General features: G+C 45.0%; 1 long non-coding RNA gene across 2 annotated transcripts in view; it reads left to right on the forward strand.

Annotated features, from left to right (window-relative positions):
* LOC117071353 overlaps positions 1 to 16,518 on the forward strand; it is a 37,019-nt gene that overhangs the window by 714 nt on the left and 19,787 nt on the right. The gene's annotated exons all lie outside the window — the stretch shown is intronic.

The raw sequence follows: 16,518 nt of genomic DNA on the forward strand, positions 1-16,518 counted from the left end.
TTACGAATAGCTCTTAATAAAATTTAAGGTAATTGGTTGTTTTTTTTTCAGAAGCCTCAGGTGGAGTCAGTGAGATTATTTACTAGGAGATGCATAAGGATAGTTGTATGTAACGGGCACACGTGTCAAAGTAAGATTAAACAATCACTATTTTATACCTGGGTTTCTTGGCATGTTGCACCAGAATAGGAAAGTTTCTAAAGTGACAGAAACATTCTAATAGAATTCCAGGGAGGAGGGAAGCCAACATTTGTAACACCAAGAATGAACTATTCCTGAAAGTTCAGATTATATCTTGAGGGACGCAAAAGAAGTGAATGGAGGGAATTTCTAAAGTAGGAGGAATCTAAATCGTAAACATCTTCTGTATTATGAAGCAAGTAGATACCAATACAAACTGTGCCAATGATGTAATAACACATTTGCATTGTGTTGGAAAAAAAGAGAAAAAAGCACTCAAGTCCTACTTAATTAATAGAGCCTTAGAAATGCTTAAAATTTTTTCTTAGAATTGTTTTGATGTTATCCGACTTTCCCTAAAAGTCAAATCGAGATCAGAAATCTTAATACACCAAGGTATGTTCTGTGGTTCCCATGGCTAGATCCCAAACTCCATAACTGTGCTATTTTACGTTGAAAACACGTATTTTACAATAATCAACTTGAAGGATAGTGACATCTTGAATCTTCAAAAAATAATTTATCTGTATTTACTAATTATCAAGAGGAAAAAAGTGTAATAATATTTTGGGGGAAAAGGCCAGGCGCAGTGGCTCATGCCTATAATCCCAGCACTTTGGGAGGCCAAGGTCAGGAGATCAAGACCATCCTGGCTAACACGGTGAAAACCCGTCTCTACTAAAAACGCAAAAAAATTAGCTGGGCATGGTGGCAGGGGCCCGTAGTCCCAGCTACTTGGGAGGCAGAGGCAGTAGAATGGCGTGAACCCGGGAGGTGGAGCTTGCAGTGAGCCGAGATCGCGCCACTGCACTCCAACCTGGGCAACAGAGCCAGACTCTGTCTCAAAAAAAAAAAAAAATATATATATATATATGTATATATGTATATGGGGAAGAAAAACCCAGTAAGCACAAGTTAAAACAAAATTTTGTATTATTCCTTAATTAACCACAACATTCTATTTCCCATAATACCTATGTAATTTAAGCATTCTATCAAGATTTACCGTATATAAATTCAACATTTTATTATAATCACAGTAATAGACTATTCACTTTGTCTCAAGCATAGCCTTTGGTTTTTTTTCTTTTTTTTTTGGACGGAGCCTTACTCTGTTACCAGGCTGGAGTGCAGTGGTGTGATCTCGGCTCACTGCAACCTCTGCCTCCTTGGTTCAAGCAATCCTCCTGCTTCAGCCTCCCGAGTAGCTCAGACTACAGATGTGCACCACCATGCCCAACTAATTTTTGTGTTTTTGGTAGAGATGAGGTTTCACCCTGTTGGCCAGGATAGTCTTGATCTCTTGACCTTGTGATCTGCCCGTCTTGGCCTCCCAAAGTGCTGGGATTACAGGCATGAGCCACTGTACCCGACCCCATGCATAGCCTTTGAATAATCTCTGTTTTTAATTCTTTTTCTCTCATAGCTTTCTTCCCCCATATTCAAAGATTCAATAAGTAGCACCCAAAACTAAATAACTAGGCCTAAATGGCCAGGCATGTTGGCTCATGCCTGTAATCCCAGCACTTTGGGAGGCCGAGGCGGGTGGATCACGAGGTCAGGAGTAGGAGATCGCCTGGCCAACATGATGAAACCCCATCTCTACTAAAAATACAAAAATTAGCCAGGCGTGGTGACACATGTCTGTAATCCCAGCTGCTCGGGAGGCTGAGGCAAGAGAATTGCTTGAACCCGGGAGGTGGAGGTTGCAATGAGCCAAGAGCTCACCACTGCACTCCAGCCTGGGCGACAGAACGAGACTCCACCTCCGGAAATAAATAAATAAGTAGATAAATAAATAAATGGGCCTGACCTAATTTTATTTCTGATTTTCAATTTCAAACCGGGAATTTATTTTTATTTTTATTTTTATTTTTTTGTGGTAGAGTCTCACTCTGTTGCCCAGGCTTGAGTGCAGTGGCACTCTGCCCCCAGCCTCCCAAGTAGCTGGGATTACAGGTGCATGCCACCACACCCAGCTAATTTTTGTGTTTTTAGTAGAAACAGGGTTTCAGGCCGAGACGGGCGGATCACGAGGTCAGGAGATCGAGACCATCCTGGCTAATACGGTGAAACCCTGTCTCTACTTAAAAATACAAAAAAAAATAGCCGGGCGACGAGGCGGGCACCTGTAGTCCCAGCTACTCGGGAGGCTGAGGCAGGAGAATGGCGTAAACCCGGGAGGCGGAGCTTGCAGTGAGCTGAGATCTGGCCACTGCACTCCAGTCCCAGCGACAGAGCGAGACTCCGCCTCAAAAAAAAAAAAAAAAAAAAAAAGAAACAGGGTTTCACCATGTTGGCCAGGCTAGTCTCAAACTCCTGACCTCAGGTGATCCACCCACCTCAGCTTCCCAAAGTGCTAGGATTACAGGTGTGAGGCACCGCACCCAGCCTCAAACCGGATATTTCTTTTTTCTTCTTCTTTCTTTCTTTCTTTTTTTTTTTTTTTTTTTTTTTGAGAAGTCTCGCTCTTGTCCCCCAGGCTTGAGTGCAATGGCTCGATCTCAACTCCCTGCAACCTCTGCCTCCTGGATTCAAACGATTCTTATGCCTCTGCCTCCCAAGTAGCTGGGATTAAGGCCCCGCCACCAAGCCCAGCTAATTTTTGTATTTTTTAGTAGAGACGGGGTTTCACCATGTTGGCCAGGCTGGTCTCGAACTCCTGACCTCAGGTGATCCACCCGCCTCGGCCTCTCAGAGGGCTGGATTACAGGCGTGAGCCACTTTACCCAGCCTAAACCGGGTATTTCTTTTTTTATTTTTTATTTTTTTGAGACAGAGTCTCTCTCTGTTGCCCAGCCTGGAGTGCAGTGGCATGATCTCGGCTCACCACAACCTCCACCTCCTGGGTTCAAGCGAGTCTCAGCCTCCCGAATAGCTGGGACTACAGGCATGTGCCACCACGCTGGGCTAATTTTTTTGTATTTTTAGCAGAGATGGGTTTCACCATGCTGGTCAGGCTAGTCTCGAACTCCTGACCTCGTGATCCACCTGCCTCGGCCTCCCAAAGTGCTGGGATTACAGGCATGAGCTACCGCGCCCAGCCCAAACCTGGTATTTCTAAATAAATTCATCAGTCTTTAAACCTTATCAGTTATTTTTTCATTTCAAACTTGAATCGTTTTTTTTGTTGTTGTTGTTTTGTGTTTTTTTTTTGAGACGGAGTTTCGCTCTGTCGCCCAGGCTGGAGTGCAGTGGCCAGATCTCAGCTCACTGCAAGCTCCGCCTCCCAGGTTCCCGCCATTCTCCTGCCTCAGCCTCCCGAGTAGCTGGGACTACAGGTGCCCGCCACCTCACCTGGCTAGTTTTCTGTATTTTTTAGTAGAGACGGGATTTCACCGTGTTAGCCAGGATGGTCTCGATCTCCTGACCTCGTGATCCGCCCGTCTCGGCCTCCCAAAGCGCTGGGATTACAGGCTTGAGCCACCGCGCCCGGCCTTGAATTGTTTTAATGGTTTTGTGAATTAATTCCTTCTAAACAACTACCAAAGTAATTTTCTAAAAACAGTGCTTTAGGCATTAAATATTCTTTTGTCCAAAAACTTTCAATTATTTGAAATACCCACACAGTTTAAGTCATACACCAGTACTTCTCAGCTTGTTTCTTACCTACTGCATAAATCCTCCATTCCAGTCAGACGGTTCTGCTGTCATCTTTTTTTTTTTTTTTTTGAGACAGAGCTTTGCTCTGTCACCCAAGCTGCAGTGTAGTGGCTCGATCTCGTCTCTCTGCAACCTCCAACTCCTAGGCCCTGGCAAACCTCCCAAGTAGCTGGGACCACAGGCATGTGCCACCATGCCCAGCTAATTTTTGTATTTTTTGTAGAGACGGGGGTTTATTTTTTTTTGAGACACGTCTCACTCTGTTGCCCAGGCTGGAGTGCAGTGGCGCAATCTCGGCTCACTGCAACCTCTGTCTTCCTGGGTTTGAGCGATTCTCCTGCCTCAGCCTCCCAAGTAGCTGGGACTACAGGCGCCCGCCACCATGCATGGCAAATTTTTGTATTTTTAGTAGAGACAGGGTTTCACCATGTCGGCCAGGCAGGCCTCGAACTCCTGGGCTCAAGCGATCCACCCACCTCTGCCTCCCAAAATTCAAGGCATGAGGCACCATGCCCAACCTGCCGTCATCTTTAGCTATGTCCCTTGCTTGAGATGACCTTCCCCTGACTGGCCCCCTTTCACCTTCATAGCATATTCTTTAAGAACTAGTTAAGGCCGGGCGTGGTGGCTCATGCCTGTAATCCCAGCACTTTTGGAGGCTGAGGCGGGCGACCACCTGAGGTCAGGAGTTTGAGACCAGCCTGACCAACATCCGTCTCGGAAAAAAAAAAAAAAAAAAAAGAACTAGTTTAAATCCCATTTTCACCAAGCCCTGGGTGATAAAACCATATTTGAAACCAAGGATTCATACTGGCTTCAGGGAATGTTTGAACTCCCTATAATTATGTTCAAAATTTTGTGTACATATTCATTATTATCATGAGAGTCTTATCAGCATGTGCTAATTATCTTGTATTGTTTTGTTTTGAGATGGAGTTTTGCTCTTGTTGCCCAGGCTGGAGTGCAGTGACATGATCTTGGCTCACTGCAACCTCCACCTCCCGGGTTCAAGCGATTCTCCTGCCTCAGCTTCCTGAGTAGCTGGGACTACAGGCATCCGCCACCACGCCCGGCTGATTTTTGTGTTTTTAGTAGAGATGGGGTTTCACCATGTTGGCCAGACTGGTCTTGAACTCCTGACCTCAGGTGATCCACCTACCTCAGCCTCCCAAAGTGCTGGGATTACGGGCCTGAGCCACCGCGCCTAGCGCCTACCCCTCCACCATTTTTTCGTGTGTTTTTTTTTTTTTTTTTTTTTTTTTTTTTGAGACAGAGTCTGGCCCTGTGGCCCAGGCTGGAGTGCAGTGGCACGATCTCAGCTCACTGCAACCTCCATGTCCCAGGTTCTAGCAATTCTCCTGCCTCAGCCTCCTGAGTAGCTGGAATTACAGGTGCGTGCCACCAAGCCAGGCTAAATTTTTTTGTATTTTTAGCAGAGACAGGGCTTTGCCATTTGGCCAGGTTGGTCTCGAACTCCTGACCTCAGTTGATCTGCCTGCCTCAGCCTCTCAGAGTGCTGAGATTACAGGCATGAGCCACCACGCCCAGCCCCCTTGTATTGATACCTATATTTTTTACATAGATGCTACCTTTTAGCCAGATTGTATGCACACTTTTAAGCATAGGAGTAACCTCGTTAAAATTCTCTGTAGTCTCAATTTTTTTTTCTTTTTCCTTTTTTTAGAGACAAGGTCTCACTATGTTGCCTGGCAGGAAGTACAGTGGTACCGGCCTGGCTCATTGCAGCCTTAACCTTCCAGGCTCAAGCCATCCTCCTGCCCCAGCCTCCTGAGTAGCTGGGACTACAGGAATGTACCACCATGCCCAACTAATTTTTAATTTTTTTCTTTTTTTGAGACTGTGTTGCTCTTTTGTCAGGCTGGAGTGCATTGGTGTGATCTCCACTCACTGCAACCTCCGCCTCCTGGGTTCAAGCAATTCTCCTGCCTCAGCCTCCCGAGTAGCTGGGACTACAGGTGTGCACCACCATGCCCAGCTAATTTTTGTATTTTTAGTAGAGATGGGGTTTCACCATGTTGGCCAGGATGGTCTCGATCTCTTGACCTTGTGATCCGCCTGTCTCGGCCTCCCAAAGTGTTGAGATTACAGGCGTGAGCCACCATGCCCGGCCATTTTTAAATTTTTTATAAAGACAGAACCTCACTATGTTGCCCAAGCTAGTCTTGAACTCCTGGACTCAAGTAATCCTCCTGCCTCAGTGTCACAAAGTGTTGTGATTACAGGTATGAGCCACCACAGCCAGCCTGTATTCTGAAATTTTTGAGTGACTCCATTTGCTACATTGTTGTAACTTTCGGGATGCATCAGTAGACAAAAATTCCTCACTCACGAATTCCATGTTCTTGTAGGGAGGAGACAAAGGATAAGCAATAACAGAAAGGCAATAAACACAACTAAGTGCATCCTGTAGTGATTAGCAGTAGGAAAAATAGGTCAGAGTAGAAGAGAGATTGAGAATATGGCAGGTAATTTGCAGTTTCAAATATGTTGGTCAAAATAAGACTCTTTGAGACAGTGACATTTCTGTAAAGACCTGACAGAAGTAAGGAGGTGGGCCATGGGAAGAACTGGTAAAAGAGTGGACCAAGCACAGGAAAAAACCACAGCAAAGGCCCCCAAGGCAGAAGTGTGCCTAGTGTGTTCAGGGAACAGTAAGTAGGCCATTGTGGCTGGAGCAGAGTGAGCAGGGAAACCATTGCAGGGTTTAAGAATTTATGTGTTTGCTGGTTTGAGAATAGAGTTTAGGAAGCAAGAGTAGAACAGGAAGGTCACTGAGGAAGCTAACTGTAGTAATCCAGGCCACAGGTGCCAGAAACTTGGACTAGGTAGCAATTGAGATGAAAAGAGGCTAGAGAATCCTACATATACTCTGAAGGTAAAGCCAAGAGGATTTCCCAACAGATGGGATGTGGCTTGTGGGAGAAATGAAGGAGTCAGGAATGACTCCAAAGTAGACATAAGCAACTGGACGATGGAAATGCCATTAACAGAGATGAGGAAGGCTGAGGAGGAACACGTTTTGAAAGGAAGATCAGGCATTGCATTTTCACATATTGGGTATGAGATACCAGACATTCAGAGGGAATGTCCAGAAGGCAGTTGAATAATCAAGTCTGGAAGGAGGTCTGAGCTGCCCAGCTGTATTCTGCAGTTATCAGCAAATAGGTGGTATTTAAAGCCTGGATAGGCTGACCATGGTGGCTTATGCCTGTAACCCCAATACCTTGGGTGGCTGAGGCAGGAGAATCACTTGAACCCAGAAGTTCAAAACCAGCCTGGGCAATATGGCGAGACCTTGTCTCTACAAAAACATTTAAAAATTAGCCTGGTGTGGTGGTGTATTCCAGCAGTCCTAGGAGGCTGAGGCAGGAGGATCACTTGGGCCCAGGACGTTGAGGCTACAGTGAACTGTGATTGTACCACTACATTCCAGCCTGGGCAACAGAGGGATTTTGTCTCAAATTTTGTCTCAAAAAACAAAAATTAACTCAAAATGGATTAAAGACCTAAATGTAAGAACTAAAACTATAAAACTGGAGCTATGATCACACCACTGCACACCAGCCTGAGCAACATAGCAAGACCCTGTCAAAAAAAGAGAATGGACAAAGGTTCTGAATAGACATTTCTGCAAAGAAGTTACACAAATGGGCAGTGAGCACGTGGAAAGATTCACAACATTATTAGCAATCAAGTAAATGCAAATTAAAACCACAAGGAGCTGTCACTTCATGTACACTAGGATGTCTATAATCAAAAAGATAAATAATAACAGGTACTGGTGAGAATGTGGAGAAATTTAAACCCCCATATACTGCAGATAGGAAGGAAAAGTAATACAGCCAATATGGAAAATAGTCTGGCAGTTCCCTAAAAGTTTCAACAGTTACCATAGGACCCAGCAATTCCAATCATATGTATATACCCAAGAGATAGCAAAACATATTCACACGGCCAGGCACGGTAGCTCACGTCTGTAATCCCAGCATTTTGGGAGGCCGAGGTGGGTGGATCATGAGGTCAAGAGTTCAAGACCAGCCTGACCAACATGGTGAAACCGCGTCTGTACTAAAAATACAAAAATTAGCCAAATGTGGTGGTGCACACCTGTAATCCCAGGTACTCAGGAGGCTGAGGCAGGAGAATCACTTGAACCTGGGAGGCAGAAGTTACGGTGAGCCGAGATCACACCATTGCTCTCCAGCCTGGGTGACAGAGCGAGACTCCATCTCAAAAACAAAAAAAAAAAATTCACACAAAAACTTATACATGAATGTTCACAGCAGCATTATTCAAAATAGTCAAAAAGTGGAAACAAACCTCATGACCATCAACTAATGAATGGATAAACAAAATGTGGTATATCCATACAATGGAATATTAATCAGCTATGGTAGAAGGGAATGTAGTGGCCAGGTATGGTGGCTCACGCCTATAATCCTAGCACTTTGGGAGGTCGAGGCGGGCAGATCACAAGGTCAGGAGATCGAGACCACCCTGGCTAACACGGTGAAACCCCGTCTGTACTAAAAATACAAAAAATTAGCCGGGCGTGGTGGCAGGCACCTGTAGTCTCAGCTACTCGGGAGGCTGAGGCAGGAGAATGGCATGAACCTGGGAAGTGGAGCTTGCAGTGAGCCGAGATCACGCCACTGCACTCTAGCCTGGACGACAGAGCGAGACTCCGTCTCAAAAAAAAAAAACAACAATAACAACAAAAATTAGCCGAGAATGGTGGCATGCACCTGTAATTCTAGCTACTCAGGAGGCTGAGGCAGGAGAATTCCTTGAACCCAGAAGGCAGAGGCTGCAGTGAGCTGAGATCGAGCCACTGCACTTCAGGCTGGGCGACAGAGCAAGACTCCGTCTCAAAAGAAAGAAAGAAAGAAAGAAAGGAATGAAGGAATGTAGTAGAGAGACAGAAAGTAGATTCGTGGTAGCCTAGGGATGGGGAGATGACAGGGAAGGAATCATGACTGCTAATGAGTCCAGGGTTTCTTTTAGAGGTGATAGTTGCACAGTTCTGAATACCAAAAACCACTGAATTATAGTCATTATAGTCGTTGGGTAAATTATATGTGCAGTTAAAAAAAAATCAAAACTGACCAGGCGCGGTGGCTCATGCCTGTAATCCCAGCACTTTGGGAGGCCGAGGTGGGCGGATCATGAGATCAACAGATTGAGACCATCCTGGCCAACTTGGTGAAACCCCATCTCTACTAAAAATACAAAAAATTAGCCGCGCATGGTGGCAGGCACTTGTAATCCCAACTACTTGGGAGGCTGAGGCAGGAGAATCGCTTGAACCCGGGAGGTGGAGCTTGCAGTGAGCCAAGATCGTGCCATTGCACTCCTGCCTGGGCAAAAAGAATGAAACTCTTTCTCAAAAAAAAAAAAAAAAAATCAAAATTAGCTGGGCGAGCATGGTGGCACACACCTGTAGTAATCTCAGGAGGCTGAGACAGGAGACTTGCTTGAACCCTGGAGGCAGAGGTTGCAGTGAGCTGAGATCGCACCACTGCACTCCAGCCTGGGCGACAGAGTGAGACGCCGTCTCTAAAAAGAAAAAAAAAATCAAAACTAGAGCCGCTCTATCTATAGTACTCAATTTATTTTTCAAACAGCTGCTAAAGGCCGGGCGCGGTGGCTCAAGCCTGTAATCCCAGCACTTTGGGAGGCCGAGACGGGCGGATCACGAGGTCAGGAGATCGAGACCATCCTGGCTAATACGGTGAAACCCTGTCTCTACTTAAAAATACAAAAAACTAGGCGGGCGACGAGGCGGGCGCCTGTAGTCCCAGCTACTCGGGAGGCTGAGGCAGGAGAATGGCGTAAACCCGGGAGGCGGAGCTTGCAGTGAGCTGAGATCCGGCCACTGCACTCCAGCCTGGGTGGCAGAGCAAGACTCCGTCTCAAAAAAAAAAAAAAACAGCTGCTAAATTATCCAGACATAACTACTTATTAGGTTGTTTGAACTGTACCTGATAAATGGAACTGTTAGATTTTTCTATTGGTCCGGGGAGTATCATAAAGAAATTCTGAAACATAAGGGCTCTGAGAACCAAGAAAACTTGGGAATCACCGTAAGGCATAAACCTTTCTCATTTCTTACCTTCCAACTTATACCTCCCTTCTTATCTCTATCTGAACCCATTCTTACTCTTCTAGGTTAAAAGAAGAAGTACCTCTTCTTTTCTTTTCTTTTTTTAAGATGGAGTCTCGCTACATGGCCGTGGCTGGAATGCAGTGGCGTGATCTCAGCTCACTGTAACCTCCGCCTCCTGGGTTCAAGCAATTCAACTGTCTCAGCTTCCCGAGTAGCTGGGACTACAGGCATGTACCACCATACCCAGCTAATTTTTTTTTTTTTTCCAAGACGGAGTTTCACTCTTATTGCCCAGGTTGGAGTGCAATGGCGCGATCTTGGCTTACTGCAACCTCTGCCTCCTGGGTTCAAGAAATCTCCTGCCTCAGCCTCCTGAGTAGCTGGGATTACAGGCACCTGCCATGCCCAGCTAATTTTTTGTATTTTTAGTAGAGACGGGGTTTCATCATGTTGGCCAGGCTGGTCTCAAACTCCTGACCTCAGGTGATCCACCCACCTCAGCCTCCCAAAGTGCTGAGATTACAGGTGTGAGCCACCATGCCCGTCCTAATTTTTTTTTTTTTTTTTTTTTTTTGAGATGGAGTTTCACTCTTGTTGCCCAGGCTAGAGTGCAATGGCTCGATCTCGGCTCACCACAACCTCCACCTCCTGGGTTCAAGCGATTCTCCTGCCTCAGTTTTCCGAGTAAGTGGGATTACAAGCATGGGCCACCATGCCCGGCTAATTTTTTTTTTGTATTTTTAGTAGAGACGGGGTTTCTCCATGTTGGTCAGGCTGGTCTTAAACTCCCGACCTCAGGTGATCCACCCGCCTCAGCCTCCCAAAGTGCTGGGATTACAGGCTTGAGCCACTGCTCCCAGCCCTGTCCTAATTTTTGTATTTTTGATAGAGATGGGGTTTCACCATGTTGATCAGGCTGGTCTTGACCTGCTGACCTCAAGTGATCCACCGGCCTCTGCCTCCCAAAGTGCTGGCATTACAAGTGTGAGCCACCACGCCCAGCTACTTCTTCACTATGCTCACATTGTAACAAATTCCTGGTCTCCTCTAGGACACCCTGCTCCAGCAGCAAGTTACTGTTTCTCCTGGGCAGACTGCCACACTGCACTGCCTCCTCCCCTGTAGCGTAAGCCTGCTGAGCAAAGAAGAGAGCAGCACGGAGGAACCAACGGTCATTTCTGCTTGAGAGTTTGGCAGCGTGCTAGTGATTGTCAATAGAATTGCTTCTTTCTCCAATTGAAAGCAAAACACGCTGGTGTGGCTCACACCTATAATCCCAACACTTCGGGAGGCCGAGGCGAGAGGATAGCTAGAGCCCAAGAGTTCACAACCAACCTGGCAACATAGCAAGGCCCTGTCTCTAAAAATAAGATTAGCGGGCATGGCGACACATACTTGTAATTCCAGCTACTCAGGAGGCTGAGTTGGGAGGATCGCTTGAGCCCAAAAGTCAAGGCTTCAGTGAGCTGTCTTCGCAACACTGCTTTCCAGCCTGGGCCACAGAGCAAGACATTGTCTCAAAAATATATATATAGGCCAGGCGCGGTGGCTCACACCTGTAATCCCAGCACTTTGGGAGGCTGAGGTGGGCGGATCACGAGGTCAGGAGATCAAGACCATCCTGACTAACACAGTGAAACCCCATCTCTACTAAAAATATAAAAAATTAGCCGGGCATGGTGGCGGGCGCCTATAGTCCCAGCTACTTGGGACAGTGAGGCAGGAGAATGGCATGAACCCGGGAGGTGGAGCTTGCAGTGAGCTGAGATGGTCCCACTGCACTCCAGCCTGGGCAACAGAGCGAGACTCTGTCTCAAAAAAAAAAAAGTATGTATGTATATGTATATATATATATATGAAATAAAACAAAACACCTCTGCCTATTGCTGTCTCCAGTCCCAGCCTTGAGTCACAGCTGTCTCCTACCCCCTCAAATAAATATAACTCCATGTGTGCTATTTTAATTATCTTAGACTCTAGGGTTAAGACTGAAATGTGGGTTCCAAACCATAGTAATAAAGGGAAAATACAGGAAGAAAATAAGAGAATTAACTGTCATAAGGCTGGGACATTCTGCCACAGTTGCAGAACTAATTGAATTATTAGAGTATGTTAGAACTGAACTCAAATTAGGACAGAACTCATGGTAGCTTTGTTTTTCATTGTTAAGCTCCTCCAGTAAGAAGTAAAACAACAGCTTATCCAAGCAGCCTAATAAGCATTGTGGGTTTTATCTTTGCAAAGATTAGAGCAAGGACGTTCAAGCTTAATAGCCTCAATAACAGTTTCTAACTTTTTTCTATCTGAGATCCTGAAACAGGAAAGATGAGATTTTTAAAAGAGCTAGTGTGCTATATGTAAAGAAAAAATTAACGTGTTACTTATATATAATGAGAAGTACTTATTGAGAGGAGGCTATGAAGAGGTGATTTAAAAAAGAAAAGAAAAGAAAAAAGTACTTCTCACTCTCTGAAGAGCCTCATCAGCATTATTGGCCTGTTGAGAAGCAGCCAGTAAAGCTGAGTGATTTTTAGCCATAGATTGCTCTAAAGTAGTAGTCGGGGCCTGTGGCAGGAAGTAAGATTCATTTGTTAACTTAAAAATTCATTTTAGGAGTTACTGTTTGGGAAAACAAAAACACAGTTTATGATATTAAAAGAATCTAGTTGGCCGGGTGTAGTGGCTCACGCCTATATTCCCAGCACTTTGGGAGGCCGAGGCAGGCGGATCACGAGGTCAGGTGATCAAGACCATCCTGGCTAACAAGGTGAAACCCCATCTCTACTAAAAATACAAAAACAAAATTAGCCGGGTGTGGTGGCGGGCGCCTGTAGTCCCAGCTACTCGGGAGGCTGAGGCGAGAGAATGGTGTGAACTCGGGAGGCGGAGCTTGCAGTGAGCCGAGGTTGCTCTGCTGCACTCCAGTCTGGGTGACAGAGGGAGACTCCGTCTCAAAAAAAAAAAAAAAAAGAATCTAGTCGAGGATGCAGTCTGTATCTACCCATTTAGACTCTGAGTTTTTTGAGAGGAGGAGCCATTCTTTTTACACTTTAAGAATCCCCTAAGATATTGCTAAGCACGTAGTAAATAATCAACACATACTGAATTGGATTTCTAGTTTGTTCCTCTTCCATATTCTTCATGTTTTTTCCTTTTTTTTTTCTTTTCCTGGTGTTTCCATTTCCACTTGTCCCCTTACTGAGGTATGGTAACTTGTAGTTCCTCATATCTGTCACACCTGTGCTTGCATGCCTTTGCATAAGTGAGATTCCCTTTCCTCTCTGTTCATCAGAGGGAATAGAAGGCCACTCATCCGAGAAGACTTCACTCCAAAAATCACTCCTGCCTGGTATGCTCTCTGCTTATTCATCCTTCACTTTTCAACTTAAAGGCTGCTTTCTCAGAGAGGCTTTCCCTGAGGCCCCAAATGTAAGTTATGTCACCTTATTTTCTTATGGAATTATTTCCTGTATAGCACTTAGCACCATTTCTAATAATATATAAATCATACACACACACATATTTATATGTTTTCTTAAATAAAAACCACCTTCCTCAGTAGACCATAAGCTCTTTGAGAAGAGGAGTCCTACGTTTTTTTGTTTGGCATCTTGTTTGTAGATTGGGGCCTGACATTCAATAGGTACTCCATACATGCTTGCCAAATGAGTGACTCACCTCCTGTGAGAAACATTCTCTTTCAGCACCTTATGTTAATACTTAACTTTATTATGACATTTATTACATTGCTGTCTCATCTCACTAGGTTGTTCGCTACACACGATTGCAGTTCATAGACTTGAAAACATGCTCATGCATGCTTTCTTTTCTTATACCTTCCCCGTGAGGTTAAACTCTGCCTTAGGTCACATTACTCATGCTTTCAGATAGCTCTGCTTCTAGCTTTCTGAAGGGCAGGGTGGGGGGTGTTCAGCCCCTTGTTTATTTTATATATTTGGCTTTCAGGTAAATATCTACTTATCATGCCCGTTGTTCACTCACTTCCTTAGTCCCGGCTCATTCTGCTTCCTTCTTCCTAAAAAATAACAAAACAAAACACTCCTGTCCTTGGAGAATAATTTTTGCATATGGTCACATTTCAGTTTAGTAGGATAGAATATTGAATTTGCTGGACAGGTTTTAACATTGCAAGAATTATCAACTGGGTTCTTATTGTGGCTCTAGATCTGTTTGTTGGGATAAGAAAAGATTATGAGGTTAGGCACAGTGGCTCATCCCTGTAATCCCAGCATTTTGGGAGGCCGAGGCAGTCAGATCACTTGAGCCCAGGAGTTGGAGACCAGCCTGGGCAACACAAGGAGCCCCCATCTCTACAAAAAATTTTAAAAATTAACCAGATATGGTGATACATGGCTATGGTCCCAGCTACTCAGGAGGCTGAGATGGGAGGATCGCTTGACCCCAGGAGTTTGAGGTTTCAGTGAGCTGTGATCACACCACTGAACTCCAGGCTGGGCAACAGAGTGAGACTGCATCTCAAAAAAATAAAGATTAGGAATATGGGCATTGAATGATTTTTCTTTTTAACCATGTCTTTCTCATCTATAGCAAGGCTTTATAGATTGTTGGTGCTCGATAACTATTTAGTGGATTGAATATATACTCAAAAAAGAGTGCTAGACTTAAGGTCAAAAGTCATGACATAAATTCTATTCATGATCCCATTATTTAATATTGTGACTGTATAGTACATAGAAGTTTTAAATGAAATTATCATTTCTATATGATTATATGTTGGAAATCTAAGAGGATCAACTGAAAAACTGTGACGAACAATAGGAAGCCAAGCATGGTGGCATGCACCTGTAACTCCAGCTAACCAGGAGGCTGCGGCAGGAGGCTGCGGCAGGAGACTGCTTGAGGCCAGGAGTTCAGGTTTACATTGTGAGTCATGATAGCACCACTGCACTCCAGGCCTGGGGAATGTAGCTAGACTCCCATCTCTAAAACAGAAAAAAAGAAACAATAGACAATGTAATGTAATATGGCAGATTTAAAAATTAGCGTTCAGGCCAGGCACAGTGGTTCACACCTGTAATCTCAGCACTTTGGGAAGCCAAGGTGGGCAGATCACCTGAGGTCAGGAGTTCGAGACCAGCCTGGCCAACATGGTGAAACCCCACCTCTACTAAAAATACAAAAATTAGCTGGGCGTGGTGGCAAGCACCTGTAATCCCAGCTATGTGGGAGGCTGAGGCAGGAGAATCACTTGAACCCAGGAGGCAGAGGTTGCAGTGAGCCAAGATCGTGCCATTGCATTCCAGCCTGGGCAACAGAGTGATACTCCATCTCAAAAAAAAAAAAAAAATTAGCATTCAAACATCAATAACTTTCTCTACTTTCTCTGTCAAATAGTAACTAATTTAAGTATAATGGAAGAAAATGTCACATTCACAATAACAAAATAAGATAAATAGGCTGGGTGTGGTAACTCCCACCTGTAATCCCAGCATTTTGGGAGGCAAAGGCCAGGAGTTCATGACCAGCCTGGACAACAGAGGGAGGCCCTATCTCTACAAAAAATTTAAACATTAGCCAGGTGTGGTGGCATACACCTGTAGTCCCAGCTGCTCAGGAGGCTGAGGTAGGATAATTGCCTGAGCCCAGGAAGTTGAGGCTGCAGTAAGCCATGTTCACACCCCTGCACTCTAGCCTGGCTGGCAGAATGAGATCCTATCTCAAAAAAAAAAAAAAAAAAAAAAAAAACTCATGGTTGCTAGTATACATCTCACAGGGAAGTGGGGTGCCTTTAATTGCATTGACTGCAGTGTGAATGGTGCCCACTGAGATGAGCCACACAGTTTATCTGAATATATTTAGAAAATGTTCATATGTTCATAAACTATCTGGACATAGTGGCTCATGCCTATAATCCCAATACTGTAGGAGACCAAGGCGGGAGGATCCCTTGGGGCTAGGAGTTTGAGACCAGCCTGGACAACATAGTGAGATGCAATCTCTAAAAAAAAAAAAAAAAAAAAAAAACCTGCAAAGTTTTTAGAAACTACTTGAAGAACACTGTTAAATTCTGAAGAAACAAAATAATTAAAACACCTCATTCTTAGGTAACAAGACTCAACATTGTAGAAATGACAGGAGTTTTTTTGTTTTGTTTTGTTTTGAGACGGAGTCTCACCCTGTCGCCCTGGCTGGAGTGTGGTGGTGAGATGTCCGCTCACTGCAAGCTCCACGTCCCAGGTTCACGCCTTTCTCCTGCCTCAGCCTCCCAGGTAGCTGGGACCACAGGTGCCCACCACCACACGCGGCTAATTTTTTGTATCTTTAGTAGAGAAGGGGTTTCACCGTGTTAGCCAGGATGGTCTCCATCTCCTGACATCGTGATCCGCCTGCCTCAGCCTCCCAAAGTGCTGGGATTACAGGTGTGAGCCACCGCGCCCCGCCTTGTTTTTCTTTTTTTAGACGGAGTATCGCTCCATCGCTCAGACTAGAGTGCAGTGGTTGTGATCTTGGCTCACTGTTGCCTCCCAGGTTCAAACAATTCTGCCTAACCCTCTCAAGTAGCTGGGATTACAGGAGCCCACGACCACACTCGGCTGATTTTTTGTGTTTTTAATAGAAACCCGGTT

The sequence above is a fragment of the Trachypithecus francoisi genome, unplaced genomic scaffold (assembly GCF_009764315.1).
Source record: "Trachypithecus francoisi isolate TF-2019V2 unplaced genomic scaffold, Tfra_2.0 Lachesis_group3, whole genome shotgun sequence".
In the NCBI taxonomy this organism is placed as follows: Eukaryota; Metazoa; Chordata; class Mammalia; order Primates; family Cercopithecidae; genus Trachypithecus; species Trachypithecus francoisi.